Below are 13,014 nucleotides of genomic sequence, written 5' to 3' on the forward strand. Positions count from 1 at the left end.
TGCCTTGCTCCGCACCCCTGCATGACTTTTGCCCAGTGGCCCTTCAGCCGTGCTACTTAAAATTAGATAGAGAGGCTTAATTTGTCTCTAGCCTCTTCCGAAAAGACACAGTGCATAGGGGCTTTGATCTGATCACACAGGGAGGTCTCCTTATGGTCTACGCATACTGAGTTGGAATCAGAGCAAAGGCTCATATGATTATATGTGTCATTGTTAATTGAGCACTAATGTCAGTGTTCATTAAGAACAAAGGAAAGTGTGGCATAGTAGCCAGGGCTTAATTTTCTCATTAACTGTAGAACATCAAGTGGTACCTAAGATACCAGAATCACAGTGGAACTTCATGGGAAGGTGCATATTATATTTTCATGTGGTTATGTTCTTTGAAAAGGTTGGGAAAAAATACTAGAAATCCATCTGGTATTATCAAATAGCTATTTGAGTGTATTAGCTTAGGGTCATGCCTTTTGTAGGAAAATTATGTGCAATAAATATAATTCAAATCTTAGTTGGTGATGTACATTTTCCTTGGACTGGCGCTCATGGGTGGGTTTGCTTGGCATTTGGGACTTTCATGCATATGAGCCTCCCTCACCCCCAATTTACTTCCCAGAGCTTTTGTGACAGGTTTCCAAGTCTGTCTCTTCCAATTTCATCTATCCCTGCCACTTACCCTCCTCCTTAATACCAATGGCACAGATGAGCCATAAGCGGCTTTAAAGCACTGCCTTACAAGCCTGTGATTTTGCACATTCGAAGGAAGTACTCTCTCCGATGAGAGCAATGAGTGATACGGGCTCCTAAGTATGGGATGTGTCTGGGCCATCAGGGAAAATCCATCTCCCCTGGAACATCTTAGCGCGGGATTCTGATGAGCTCTTGGCAAAATGCTTTTATGTTGAATGATCTAGTTTGGGTTATAAAAATAAAAACAAATATCACATCCAGTTCTGCACTCAGCTTGAAGTCACAGCAGTGAAATGAATAGGTTCTGGGGTGAGGGGTACAGTGGGACCTCAATATCTACTACTCTGGAGAGAAAAGGATGTCAAGAAGGGTTTGGTTTGCGAAGTGGCATAAAACTAGATGACTTCGAAGGTGGTCTTTGAATCCCCAAGGACTAAAAATTGTGGGGGGAGGCGAGATTTTCCTGTGACTCAGCTTGAGTTGTGATTAGAAGTAGAGAGCCTTTCTAAAGGGACAGGTTAGGCTGGCTGAAGGCTTGGGGCGCAGTTTAGGGGTGAACGGGGTGAACCACAGTAAATCAGAGAGGAGGTAGGAATGTGTGACCATGTGGATTTCCTACCTTCCACAGTGGTTTACGGGAGTCGTTGCTGCCCTTGTCCTTAGAAGGAAAAAGAGGAATGAGACAGAAACATAGCAGGGAGTCTAGAGATGACTAATCCCTGTTTGTCTGGAGTAATGGAAGAGACTAGATATCAAATGAAGTCATTGGAATTATAGGAGAGATTCAAAAAGGAGGGAAGGGAAAGGAAAGGAAAGGAGAAGAAAGGAGAGGAGAGGGGAGGAGAGAGGAAGGGAGAGGAGGGGAAGGGAGGGGAAATAACCATAGATTCTCCGGTTTAACCTGAAATGGAGTTTTTTACTAACTGTATTCTCCCCATAAACCATTCTTGATATCTTCAGCCCAACACATTTAGGTGACACCATGTCAGCCACCATGTGCACTGCATCGTGTGTTCAAACCACCACATTAAAGGGAGGACATGTCAATTCTGGCTCTATGACCTCACATCTCAGGGGTCTGGGCTACCGTCATCGAGGGTGTCTGGATGCTATGTGGTGACAGCAATCTGAGTAAGTTTTGGAGAGTGAAACTGCGAGGTGGGTCAGGCTGACCACTGTGCAACATGAACACATGAGGAGAGAAAAGGGGACAGAAATGGAAAATGTGGGGAGGCAGGAGAAGAACCAGAAACACACAGTATGCAGAGGGGCAGCAATGAATAGTCTGTTCTGAGAACACTGACAGGTCAAATATGTTGAGGACTAACAAATACTAACATTATTTTCTGTAATATGGTATCAAAGGGGATTCCTCCTTTGGAATCCTTAGTTTTATCTCTGTAAAAAAATAGGATTGACTCTTTTCGACATGGGGATATTCATAAAAATAAACAAAAATGTAGAACTCTAGTGCAGGTAACACAATTTTCACATCAAATATAATTGCATCAATATTCAAAGGTTTTTGAACTAGGACATCAAATAGGAGCTCAAATATGTGTCCTTTTCATATTATGTTAATAAGAATGATATGACAACTATTAGTATTTGCTATAATTTATTTGGCGTAAGATAGCTATTGAGAGAATTTTCCCTGACTGAGAATGTCCCAGATTCTGGGCTTTGTATGTGCAACACTTGGGGTAGGCGGAGAGGCTCGTGGGTCATGGTGAGGGATTTGGAGTTGAGCTGCCTTGGTTTGAACCTTGACCCCACCAAATACTAATATTGCTCCCTTGGGGTCTTCTCTAAAGAATGACAAGGCTCTCCTCAGTGTGGTAAAGCCAGGAAAAAGGGAATAAGAAAAAATATGTACATACTTCATAGAACTTTTGTGAGGATTAAAGTACCATATTTTGTCATGTATCATGCACAATTTTGCCCAAACTTTTGAGAATAAGGATGTGCATTATACACTGGTAGTACCCGAAATACCTTGTACCTGTCCTTGTGTCTTGTAATTATTTGTTACATAAAATGTCTTGTACCATACTATGTTCAAAAATAAATGCTAACATCCCTTTACAATACAAAAAACAAATATCTAAATATAAATTCATAAAAATTGAATTAAAAACTAAAATGAAAGATTTTTTTCCCCCTGAAAATTTGGGCCAAAAAGCATAGGTGCACAGTATGCATGGGAGCACATTTTGAAAGTTCTTGACACATGGTAAGATCTCCGTCTATGTTGGCTCTCATTATGATGATTGTTCTGTTATGGGAACGATTCTGTAAAAATGCTCTCACTATTCACAGTCTATGGAGAAGAAAACTAGAGCTTAGTGAGACAAAAGTGCTCACGTAAAATGAACACGGTATACGTGAGATCATAACAGGCCTAGAATTCTGATTGCTTTGACTCCAAAATCCATGCATTTTTCTCCACATGAGGAGTTTCCACACTCTTCTCTGAGGGACTCTTTTGGTGAGAAAATAAATTTAAAGGTGTCCTCTGTGTGGGATTCAGGGGGATGTAGGTAGGAGAATTCAAGAAACCCAAGAGAAAAAGGCTCTTGTTTCATGTATTTGAAGCTTCCATTTTCTCAATTGTGTAAATTATGTTTCTATGTAAGATTTCTTATTATAAGCACTTTGCAGCTAAGAATAATAATAATAACAGTATGATTTTGGAAGTACACACACAAAAATCTCTTCTGTCTCCCACCATAATAATCCATAGCTCAATATTGACAATTTATTAATGGGTTGTAGAATAGTGTCAAAATTCTCAGTTTAAAAAAGAAATCAGGTCCTGACCAGTGTGGCTCAGTTGGTTGGGCATCATCCCACCAAGCAAGAGGTCAAGAGTTGGCTTCCTATCAAGGTACATACCTGGATTGAGGGCTGAGTCCCTGATAGGGGTGCATATGAGAGGCAACCAATCAATTTTCTGGAAGGGAAAAAAAGGAAGGAAAGAAAGAAAGGGGGGGCGGGAAGAGAGGGAGGCAGAGAAAGGAAGGAAAGAAGGAAAGCATTATACAAGTTCATACTCTCTGGGTTACTTTATGACTTCTGTTAGGGAAGAAGGCACCTCTCACTGTTCAGGATTTTGTTTCTAACTGTATGTTGTACCTTAGTTCAAACTCTGGTGGTCTAAATGAAGGAAACCCTTGTGAAAATTCACCCTAACAGTGTCTTCCCTTGGTTTTGCCCTGATACCAATTAACCAGTCTGGATATGATATTGAGTTGTTTTTACAAAGTTTATGAGAAAAATAAAAACAAAAACTAAATGTCTTCTTTTAGTTTTGATCACTATTAACAAGAAATGAGAACTTTTACACACATTTGTGCACTGCTTCTTTGTTCTTGTGAACATAATATTTCTTTCACAATAAGCCTTTTTATTATATAATGTGTGTACAGGGCTCTCTGCAGCCCAATGAAGAGTTATTTTAATGTGTATTTTGCAAGGTCAGAAAATTTAAATAACTTACCCTCAAAATTAAATACCTTAATGTTTATCTGTTGAATCTTCCTTAAATTCTGTAACCCACCAAAAGCACATGAGGGGGAAAGGCACGTAAAGGGACATAAAAAATGCTACGATGAAGGAAATGACAGAAACATTTACAAAACTTTGTTGAAACAGGAAAAGGAGCAACCATGTGCCTACCCAAGAAGGCTCTTCAGAGGAGGTGGCATTGGAAATATGTTCTAAAGTGTAAGCAGTTTTTTTTTTTCCCCAGAAGAGAAGAAAAGGGAGGGAATTCCAAATGCGAGGAGTAACAGACAAAACCAAAGAGCCCTGTGTAGGCATATTTTGCGGGTGAACCCCAGAGCAATTCTGAAAGGAGAGCAGAGCGTGCCTCAGAGAGGGATGGCAGGGGGTGGAGCTAAAAACATTGCTTGGGGTCAGATTTTGAAGTGCCTTAAATTCCAGGCTCAAATGGTGGTACTTCATTCCGTAGGCAGTGGACAACCAGAGCAGGGTTGTCTAATCATGAGCCTGCCATAATTAGATTGATTTGAAAAGGTCAATTGGGAGCTTTGTGGAGGAAAGGCTAGCATAGAAAGAGCCACGGAAGAAGAGAAAAACGATCACAATCTCTTCTTGAGAACAAAGTGACATATTTATTGGGTAAAATATTGATTTATCTCTTTCAGCCATCTCTTGTAGCTCTTCTACACTCTTCATATTAGTTTAAATGTGAGTGCTGCTTTGAAAATAAAAGGCTTTTAGCTAGCTTGTTATGTGTCTTAATGAAATAAAACCTAATTTATAAGAACAAACAATCTTTAAAATACTTGCAAGTGCAAGCAGTTTTACGAGCCTGATAGATAAATTCATAAGCAATGCACAGGGAACAACAGAACACACTCGTAGAGGAGTTTCACAAGCCCGCTGCTCCACGCTGCAGGAACTGATGTGTGTGCAGCCCTAATATAACTTGGCAGCGAGGCAAAGTTATCTACACAATCTTACGGACCAAGGCTTCTCCTAAGTTATTGGCCAGAGATTGGCAAGAGGATCAAGAACAGACTTCACACTTATAAATTACAAGACTCTTTATGAATCAAAACAAGGTCGGTTCTCAAATAGAAGGAAACCTGAAGAAATACACATACTCTGAGAAGGTAAGAGCATGTTTGGACCAGTGAGTAGAGCGATGTGTATTACCGCATCTCCAAGGCTGATTGTTTGTCTGAAGCCACCATCCCCCGGCTCTTCAGGCTTTGTGGATATGAGGCTTTCCTGCCTTAGCTCTTTCTCTCTTCTAGCATTTGTTTGTCTACTGCAGTGGGGATTTGCTCTCACTGCAATCATCCAATGGCTCATTGGAGACTTTCTCATATTTCACATGTGCCCTGGATACCCCCTTCCTCAGTGTTGACCCTTTGGCTGTCTACTCCATTGGCTCTAATCATTTTAATCTTCTGACAACTCGTTGGGCCTCCCAAAAGGTCTCACATTAATTCTCACCCTTTCTAATGGCTTTTCCTTGCCATGAAAAAAAGTGATGACTTCCAAATGCAAATCTGTTTAGAATCATTGCGTGTCTTCTCATACTGCATGCAATAAAGACAAAGCTTCTTACCTTTAGCTTCCTTATCCTTCATGTGCATCTCTCCGGTCTCACTTTATTTCTTTGTCTCTGTGATCCAGTTACAGGGAGCCTCCCTTCTTACTATGCTAACTTCTGTCACAGGGCCTTTGCATATCCTATTTTCTGTCCAAAATATTCTTTCCTTGCTTATTTTCATAGACAAATATCATTTATCCTTTAGCTATCTGAATAATTTTTTTCACTAAAGGATTTTAATAATCTCCCTTATAAATTCAGTTTTCCTTTATAGGTTATCCTGACCATATGTGCCTCTTCTAAGATGCAACAAATTGTAATTTCTTGAAATTTAATTATTTGGGGCATGCCTATTTTCCCCACGAGACCATAAGTTTCACAAAGTTAGAGGGAGGAAAGCATGGGTATGTTTCTGTTTTCATTATTTTTCCCCATTCACCTGCTTAAGGGCAAGAGAAGCATCTGGCATACATTAAACACATTAAATTATCTTTGACTCTTTTAAGTGAATAAATAAAGAAAGCTAAGCTCCCAGAGCTGTAGCCTTGACTGCATTTTTGCTTTATAACTTGCCAGTTGTATGGCTTTAACTAAGTGATTTTTCTCTGATTTTCACTACCCTGAGATGTGATGTGGAAATATAATACCAGGGCTTAGAGTAAAAGACTTGTAGGGAATCCGAGGAAAGGAGCCAAGAGTGAGGTGACAGACCAACCACCTCACCCCTGCCACGCAGCAGTTACTCCGGACCACGGCTCCGGCTCCTCCGAAGCAGGGAATTGGAGGCAGCTTGAGGATCCTTCCATGCGGAAGGAAGGTGAAGGCAGCAGCGCGGGTCAGAAAAAGCTGAGCTGCAATGGAAGCCCAGCAACAGTTTAGCCAATCCAGCGCCTTTCTGCAGCAAACGTTATTGGCTCCATCTCTGCGGCCCGCCTCGCTGCGTTCCTTAGACACAAGGCAGCCCAGGCAGGGAGTGACTCACGGAAGCGGCCCCGCGGGGCTGAGGCTGGCCGGCTGGGGGGGAGCTGACCGCACTGCCCAGCGAGCCCTTCCTGGAAGGATGGCCTGTCTGGCACATGTGCTTTCATTCGTGGGACACTCAGTCCACCGGTCACTTTTTCATGAAATGCCCAGATGGGCTCGCAAAGCTCCTGCATTTTGTGAGTTCAAAAGGAGCAGTCGGGAGAACTGGCGTTAAACCATTCCTGGTCAACGGCACAGGCAGGCAGGAGATGCAGATGATGACAGGCTCTGAGAAGGGGGAACGAGGCAGAAAAGTGTCGGTTAACCTGAGGCTGGAGGATCGCACTGTGGCGCAGGACGTTTCTGGGGAGACGGAGCAAACTTGGCTTCACTACTATTGAATAGAAGTGATTATTTACCCTAACCAAGTACTTGTTTAAAAGGAAAGAAACTTGTTTAAAAGGAAGGGAGAAAAAACAGAACCCATGCTGATTTAACTTTTACCCATTTAACCCATGCTGACTAACTTTACTATAAGATTATTTCTGTCATAAACATGAAACCAGTTAGAGAATTCATGGGCTTCTAGCTGATAAACAAGTATAAAACCACAAATTTATAATTAATACAGAGCACTATACATTAAAAAATTCACGTTAGCAGGGGATCAAAATTGTGATCACTTTTCTCTTTTCAGGTTGTTTAGCAACCGTTGTCCCCACAGTGTGGCAGGACGTGATTTGGCCCCACTTGGTACTTGCTGCTTATGCAGCAGAAATCCGACAGTTCTTTATTCCTGCCCAACAAAACTGTGCCTTTTACTGAGAGTCTTATAAGCAAGAATACAATGATCCTTAAAGTATTAGGAAAATATTTTTATAAACCAGTCATCCAGAGTATTCATGCTATAGAGCCATTAACATTTTCTACGTTATTCTTTAAATGAAAATAATTTTGGAAGACTTGGAGGTAGGCTATTTTCTGTAGGTTTGGTGGTCTCTGTTGCTGGTGGTTGCAAGTATACACTCTCTTTTTCATCCTTAGGTACAAGAAGCATACTTTTTAACTGGGTACAATATTTCCCACATAATAGAGCATTTTCCCAATATTTCGTGAAGCTAGGATGAGGCCGTGTGCCAACAAGAGAGATTATCACTGAAAGTTTTATGAGGCACAGCTCTCAAGGATATTAAAAAGAATGATTTGCCCTTTCTCTACTTTTTCCCCACCCAGCCACCTGGATTGTGTATCTGATGGCTCGAGCGCTGGAGACTTTCTTGGGCTGTGAGGGCAAGAGACACACAGCAGGGTTGTGGGAATAAAAATCTGAGACCCTCATGGCCTCTCATGAGCATGGAGCTGCTGCACAAGTTTTGGCTTTCCCTTACATGAGAAACAAATGCCATTTTATTTTTCAAATTTCTTTAAGACTCCTTGTCCTAATACAAAACTATGATATAGACATAGTTAACGTTCATTGTATTATGCATAAAACCGGTCCAAATGTGTATTTTATTCATGTATTCGCATAGAATCCAGACAAGGCCCTGTGGTACAGAATCAGGAGCAAATCCAGGCTCGGTCATCTATTAGCTTTGGGACTTCGAGGAAGCGGCTTGATTTCTCTAGGGGTTAGAGTCCTGATCTGTTCAATGGAGATGAAGACATCATAACAGTGTTCTGGGCATTGCATACAATAATGAACATAAAATGGTCACCAGACCAGCTGGCATAAACAAGAAAACAATGACTTGAAACTGAGGGCAATATGCATGATGGCAGCGATGACCCCCGCGTTCACAGGGGCTGTTAGCACTCATCACACCTGCACCCAACACAGAGACGGACCAACTGTGGCAGAAGCAGCATTGGCCATCTTTCTGAAGGTTTCTAAAGACATGCCTGAAAAACTCTATACTTATCTTAAGAATACGTAGTTTGAGGCTTTATCGAATTTTAATACAAAGCTATAATTCTTCCAGTTGTACGAGAGAAGATGCAGATTTCTCTTACAGACCACCATTTTTTTGCATGTATTTTCACCTGAGGGCCCATGTGTTGTGAAGCCATCCAACACATATGTTGCCGATGGCCTAGCACATCCTTTACAAGCACCGAAGCCCCCTTTCCCTGCACCTTGAGGAATTTAGCATATGGTCATCAACATCCCAGGGCTGTCCAGGGCGCAATTTGTCATGAATTTCTGTTAAATTGCAACCGATTCAACAATACATGACATAATATTGCTTCTAATGGAATTAGAATGTTATTTTATTTTATGGATTTGTGTCTTTCCCTGATCACGATATGACGATCTCCCCTACCTCCCCCAATACTGGTCAGCCATTCCTGCTTACATAGCAGGTTTGGGGAGACAGACAGACTTCATCAGGCTTCTGCTATATACATAACCTGGAAAAGAAAATACATTGCAAAAATCTATTGAGTCTCAGCATTTTGCAGGTCTGATAGCAAAAAAATAATACTGTAGCATAGACTTACCCTAAGTATTTAGAACTCACCAAACAGAGATGATGTGATTTGAGTTATTACCTGAAAACATGCATGTGACAAATTATTCATTTCCACAGTTATAAAAGTTTTAAATTGGAGATAAAGAGAGCTTGTAGGTTTTACATGTGTTAATGTACCAGATGCAGTACTAAGTGATTTACAGATAAAATACTGCCCTTTTTACTACTAAAAATAATTGTGAGACAGGCATTGTTTTTCTAGCTTCGTAAGATAGTTTCTTCAAGGCTCATTGGTAGTAATTGACCACAATCTCAAACTAATAAACGATGCAGGCAGAATTCAAATACGTGTTTATTCAATTTCATGATTTTATTTCAGGTATAGCATGCTACTAGTAACAACTGAGAGATAACAAGATGGATTAAATTGAAATGTCCTATGTGTTACATTCCTTTGTAAAATAGTTATTAAAGTAATAGAGAGGTAGAGGGGTCAAGGGACCGGCCATGTTGTACTTGAGGGTTTATTATATAATTTCTGAGGCATTTTTCACTGGTAATTCCCAAAATAATCCCCCGGTGATGTTATCATCATCCTCATTTTATGGTTGAGAAACTGAGATGACATCCTGGTGGCACCCAGCACATCTATTAGCGAGTCTTCCAACCTTCAAAAAGTTATAGGTCTATACCTGCGTTGGCAGCATGGATGCTAACGATGGAACGACACAGAGAAGATGAACATGGCCCCTGCACAAGGATGATGTGCAAATCCGTGAAGTGTTCCATATTTTCCAGACTCACAGATACAGAGAGCACACTTAACAGGGCCAGAGAGGAGGGGAGTTGGGAGAATGGGTGAAAGAGGTGAAGGGACTAAGGAGCACAAACTGGTGGCCACAAAGTAGCCCCATGGAAGTAAGTAAAGCATAGGAAATACAGTTGATAATATTGTGATAGCTATGTATGATGCCAGTTGGGGAACTGGAAATATCAAGGGGAATGCTGTGTGAAGTAAATCATTGTGTAACCACTAAGCTGTACAACCAAAACCAATACAAAATAAAATTTTTAAAAAAAGTTACAGGACGAAGTAGTCTGCATGTTAGGAAACTGATCACATCAGATACTATCAGTCCTTTGACATCTCTTGTCCTCTTACGTCTTGGCCTTCACCATGAAAAGAATATGGCTCAGATATCCCAGTGTCCCAAAAACATGGAGTAGATACAACCCAACTTAGCCTAGAGAAGCTGACTCTCAGCTAAGCTGATGACCCCAGCTAGAATCTAGTAGGAAATTTAGGTTGGAAGAAAGGGTTGTGTATGTTTTCACTGTACTCGGATTGTCATTCAACATTGTTAGTTTCAGGTGTACAGCCTAATAATTCAACGTTTGCATATATTGCGAAAGGACCACCAACGGAAGTCTAGTTACCATCCGTAGTTACCATTCATAGTTACAATTTTTTTTTTTATGGTAAGAACTTTTAAGATCTACTTTCTTAGCAGCTTTCAAATATATGATATGGTATTAACTATAGTCACAATGATGTGAATTACACCCCCATGACTTATTTTTTATACTTCCAGCTATAAAATACCTATAAACATACCATAATGAGTATGTTTATTGGGGGGGTGTGTGTGTGTGTGTGTGTGTGTGTGTGTGTGTGTGTGTGTGTGTAGCTTTCTGGCACTAGACTAGAATTTCCTACATTCAAAGGAATACTATTATTTTGTGGGAAAAAGATACAGTATCTAATATTGCCTCTTTTGAGAGGAAATGCCTTCTGGAAATAGAGTCAGATTTAGTCTCATGGAAACAAGTTGCATCCTAATACCAAGGCATTGAGTTATCTAAAGGAGCCTGGAGAAACCTCTCTTTGTTCCATTCACTGAGGACAAAGCCAAAGGTTCCAGAGCTAAGGCCACCTCCATCAAGTCATTTAAAAATACGTAATCAGTCTTACTTACAAAATATATTTAAACCCATTGCAAGCCAAATAAAAGGTGTTTTTTTTTTGTTTGTTTTATTGCCTGATTATCTACCCCTGTTTCACTTCCTGTGTTTTTATTTTTAATAAAAATTTTTATTGTTTTGGGGGGGAGAGAAAGAGTGAGAGAGAGAGAGAGAGATCAATTTGTTGTTCCATTGATTTGTGCATTCATTGGTTGATTCTTGTATGTGCCCTGAGTGGGCATCGAACCCATGATCTTGGTATATCAGGATGATCTAACCAGCTGAGCTACTTGGCCAGGGAATCACTTTCTGTGTTTTTAAAATACATTTTTATTTGCACACCCAAAATAATTAATAACAAAAAAATAAGCCTTATCCTTTATAGTAGTAACAAAGACTTAATGAAACACAGTGGTATTTAAAAGTCCCCTGTAAGCTCGTGTTGTTGTTAAAAGGCTTCAAGAAAATGGCATTTTTAATTTTTTTGTTTCCTCATCAAAGGAGTTTAACTAATTTAGCCAGTTATTATGTGCTAAGTGCCTTTTGTGGTTTGTCACTCTTGCTTGTGAGCACTGGCAAAGGTGCAGAGACTGTTAGGTGTCCTTTGCCTCTTTGTTCTGTGGCTTTGTGTGTGAGGCTCATCCTCAACAGCACTCCAAGCTTGGATCTTGCTACTTGAGGTATCAGCTGATGTGGTACCTTGGGGGAAGGAGAGTTGGTGTACATGTGTGCTTGGATAGTAGAAATGACCATTCACTCATTCATTTAGAGAGTAAGACCTCTCTAAATTTATCTTGATGGGCCAATGGACTGAGGGACTGGTTGTTGTATTTGTTAGGCCAGTCTTCCTCAGACATCTCTTATGTATCACCGAGGATCTCATTTCTGTAAATTGATTTTGTGACCTGCCACTTTACTGAATTTATTAATTCCAACAGTTTTTTGATTGACTCTTTGGGATTTTAACTATATAAGATGATATCATCAGCAAATAGCAACAGTCTTGCTTCCTTCTTCCCAGCTGAGATGTCTTTATTTCTTTGTTTAGCCTAATTGCTCTATCTAGCACTTCTAGGACTACATTGAATAGAAGCGGTAAGCTTGGGCAACCTGTTTTGTTCCTGATCTCAGAGGAAACTCTTTCCATTCTTCTCTATGGAGTATAATGTTAGCAGTGGGGTTGTCATATGTGGCCTTTATTATGTTGAGATATGTTCCGTCTATAACTGTCTCTTAAGACATTTTATCCTAAAAGGATGTTGTATTGTGTTAAATGCTTTTCTTTGTATATATTGAGATGATTATGTAATTTCTATTTTTATTTATTGATATGACAAATTAGATTTATTATTTGTGTAATGTTGAACCATTCTTGCATCCCTGGGATAAATCTCACTTGGTCAGTGTGTAAAATCCCTTTAATGAGTTCTTGAATTTTATTTCCTAATATTTTGTTGAGGATTTTTGCACCTATACTCAATAGGGATATGATGAAATAGATTTCAAGGAATATTTTACATGATAAATATTTTATATATTTAAACAGGAATATTTCAATGATGTTTTTACTTTTGTTTTCCTGTAAAAAGATGTGTTTACATTTCTGTGTGTATGTTCTTGAGCTGCTTACAGCAAAGAGTCTAATGATATTTAATAATACCTATATACCTGTCAACCAAAGTAAACAAATATTAATATTTTCCTCAATTTGCTTTAATAAGTTTTATAAAATCTCATTGTGTTCCTTATCAGAAAAAGGTGAAACATTTAGGAAGTATTCAGCCATTAACATTATGGCCTAATGTATGCCATCATAAGTAAATTACTTTAAATCAATGTCAT

General features: G+C 39.8%; 1 non-coding gene across 1 annotated transcript; it reads left to right on the forward strand.

Annotated features, from left to right (window-relative positions):
- The first annotated feature begins 9,902 nt into the window (after nt 1–9,902).
- Nucleotides 9,903–10,005, forward strand: LOC129075315 (U6 spliceosomal RNA). The gene has a single exon (XR_008529622.1). It is a non-coding gene; the product is annotated as a U6 spliceosomal RNA (small nuclear RNA).
- Nucleotides 10,006–13,014: the final 3,009 nt, after the last annotated feature.

The sequence above is a fragment of the Pteronotus mesoamericanus genome, unplaced genomic scaffold (assembly GCF_021234165.1).
Source record: "Pteronotus mesoamericanus isolate MK-2021 breed Mesoamerican mustached bat unplaced genomic scaffold, CSHL_Meso_final contig_52, whole genome shotgun sequence".
Taxonomy (NCBI): Eukaryota; Metazoa; Chordata; class Mammalia; order Chiroptera; family Mormoopidae; genus Pteronotus; species Pteronotus mesoamericanus.